Below are 3,106 nucleotides of genomic sequence, written 5' to 3'. Positions count from 1 at the left end.
TGTTAGCACATAGATAGCCTCGAAATCTGGTACCTTTTAAAGGATGTGATGCCATTCATAGCAACATACCTAGCAAATGGAACAGTGAAATCATATCGTAGTGAGGAAAGCTCTCCTCCCTGTCAACAAGATAAAACACAAAGCACATCAGATGTGCAAACAACATGGCTAAATACAGAAACAGTGTCTAGAATGTTATGTTTCCATGCCACTTCACATTGCATTTACATGAAGCACGACAAGCAAAACTTGGCAGGACTTCAAGTCTTCGATTGAATTGAGAAAAGGTGAGATAGAGATAATTACCTGGTCAACAAGATCATAAATCAATTTTGAGTCTTCCCCATATTTGCCCATGAGAGTGTCTCTCAATTCAAAAACTGGAGTATCCAGGGCTGTGGCACCAAGCCTCTCGGAAACATCTTCTATTATCGAAAATTCCTTCTTTCTCATTGTCATTTGTTCTTTTGCAAAGTCACGAGTACCCTACCATGCAGAGTAATGTCAACATGTGCTAGTAACTCCATTCATTACAACCCAAAAATCAGTATTAAAGAAAAAAAATAAGCAAAGGCAACTAAACTACTAACAAACTGACAGTATCCTGTTAGAATCTACAGACAACTATTATAAGTTGTAGCTAGATCAAACTTATTTGAGAATCTACTACCAAATTGATAGGATCCTGCTTTCATAGGAGATACCTCTGTCGCTCAAAGGATAATGTCATAGTTGCCAAGATATGAATAATAGTCCCTTTCCATATTCTAGCAATGCAACTACCTTTGGAAGCTTTGGGAGTATGCAACTCCCTTTCCATACTCATTTAGTCCTATATGCTATTATTTGCTCTTTTCAGAACAACAACAACAAAGCTCCTCACAAGTCACAACAAAGAGGATGACCAAAATGACCCAAACCCGAATGTAAATGAAAATTGGTAAAAAGCATTACCTTGAGATCATCCTCAATCTTTGCAACTTGACCATGAATTCTGTCGATAACCTCCTTCAAAGGAGACATTGTGGGGAACTAGGATTCATCCCAGACAAACCTAGCTTGAGAGAAACTCAAAATTCAGTGGGTAAACAAACACACACACATTATGGAAAAGCTAATGATAAGTGATGTGATGAATACCTAGTGAGGTATGAATCCACTGGAACTCCATCCACCGTGAGAGAACTGTTCTTGACTCCTGAAACCCTCTCTAGCTCCTTGATCTGACACCTGATCTTGTGAGAAACACCCTCTACAAAGTTGTTGGACTGCAAATTGCGGAATTGCAATGTCAATGAACAGATCGAATAACAAAATAGCATTGAAATTTCAAGAGCAATTACATCCGGAAAATTCAATTCGCATTCAATAATAATATAATATGTATCACAACAGCAGCATTATAACACACTAAAGAACAAAATTGAACATAGAGAGGCTGCAATTGGGAGGATGAGGAGGAATACCTTTAAGAGATCGCCGCTGAGAGAGAGAAGAGATTGGGAATATTGAACTGCAAGAATAATGAAACAATATTTAACAAAACAAACAAGAAAGGGGAGGGAATGGGTAGTCAGATCTTGGAAACTAGTTACTCTGTAGAGGGGAGTGTTGAAGGAATGCTTGGAGATTTGATCCTGGAGGTGGTTCCATAAAGACGACGTTGAGTTTTGGACAGGCAGAGACACCACCCAGTACCTGCTCGCCATTCTTTCACTTTCTTTCCTCTCTCTTCTCCTCTTACTCAAACTCTTATCTATCGCCGGCATTTGGTGCTCGAAGTCGCACCAATCGAGGAGGATGGACTCCTTGGAGGCCGGTTGGTTTCAGATCTCGAAGCAAAAAAGTGGTGGCGTTGGACGAGAAGCACCGTCAGAGGCGATGACGCCAGTGAGGGGACAGAGGAGGCCAGGTTAATAAAGGAGAGACAGTAGCCGCAGAAATAGAGAAGGAGGAGAGCTCTAGGGTTTTAAGGAAGAGCGAGAGAGAAAGAGCTGAACCCGGAGAACGAGCTCGGGTCAGAGAACGAGCTCAAGGCGGCTCAGATCGGAGAATAAGCTTGAGGCGTCGAAGGAGGTGCTGGTGTCAATCGTAGTCAAGTGAGAGTTAGGTTTGAAAGTCTCAGACAAGTGAAAAAGACCTAGTGTTGGAGGGAATGAAAGATTAGTCCCCCGCGTTTATAAATTTTTTAACTTAGTCCCTCCGCATTTTTGAAAACAATTTTGAATGAAAGTTTAGACATCGGTTAATTTGATAACTGATGTTAATAATAACAATAGAAATCAGAAATTTTATAAACCGATGTTAGCACGGTTTTTTACATCGCGTGCAATTCTGACCGATTTAATAGTGGTGATGTCTGATGGCATAATTCTAGTAGTGTATCTTTGTCTGGTTTTAGATTTGAGATTTTTGTTCATAGATCTGTTTGGTAGATTTTGGGCGTATGCTCTGATCCATTGAAAACCATTGTTCTTCGATCTCTTGATGCATGTTTTGAATTTTTAGATTGTCATACATCATTTTGCTATGATCCCCATGTCAGGACGCTTGTCTTCAAAAACTGCATATGGATGCTCCAAACCATTTATCAGATTGGTGGTTGTCTATGTGTCACTTTGGTTGCATCTTACATTTCTCAAAAGCACGTTTCATTTTTATTTTTTTAATCCAACTTAGATGGAATGAGGCTGTGTCATAATCTGAGTGCTATTTGATAAGGCCAATTTCTGCACAAGGAAGATCTTCATCTTATTGTCACCGACGCATTGACATTTTGATTCAAAAAGCAATGATGGGGTCCTTATTAGGAGGAAGCCTTTCCCTTTTTGGCTGGGTGTCAGTTTGAACCAGATTGTATATATGTGTTTGTTTCATGTGAACCGCTACTAGAATACCAGATGAAAGAAACGATTACAAATAGAGAAAGAATATTAATTTATTAGTCTTTTGATTACTTTCATTTTGTGAGTTAGTGCAATTGTCCTGCTTAAGATAGAGATTGGAACGGGTTTGGATTGTGCTTTTAAGCATTTGGTATTCTTCTATGATATTCTTATTGTTGATTCTACTTGAATTATCATGATGGTTTGCTGAACAAAAGTAC

The 3,106-nt window shown here is 39.2% G+C and overlaps 1 long non-coding RNA gene across 1 annotated transcript; it reads right to left on the bottom strand.

Annotated features, from left to right (window-relative positions):
• Window positions 1-845: 845 nt before the first annotated feature.
• Window positions 846-1,485, bottom strand: LOC121050342. The gene is made up of 3 exons (XR_005802711.1): window positions 1,467-1,485; window positions 1,141-1,268; window positions 846-1,054 (listed from the first exon to the last, which is right to left on the bottom strand). It is a non-coding gene; the product is annotated as an uncharacterized LOC121050342 (long non-coding RNA).
• Window positions 1,486-3,106: the final 1,621 nt, after the last annotated feature.

Source organism: Rosa chinensis, chromosome 7 (assembly GCF_002994745.2).
Source record: "Rosa chinensis cultivar Old Blush chromosome 7, RchiOBHm-V2, whole genome shotgun sequence".
Taxonomy (NCBI): Eukaryota; Viridiplantae; Streptophyta; class Magnoliopsida; order Rosales; family Rosaceae; genus Rosa; species Rosa chinensis.
The sequence above is the reverse complement of the archived record's forward strand: the minus strand, read 5'-3'. Positions and strand labels throughout refer to the sequence as shown.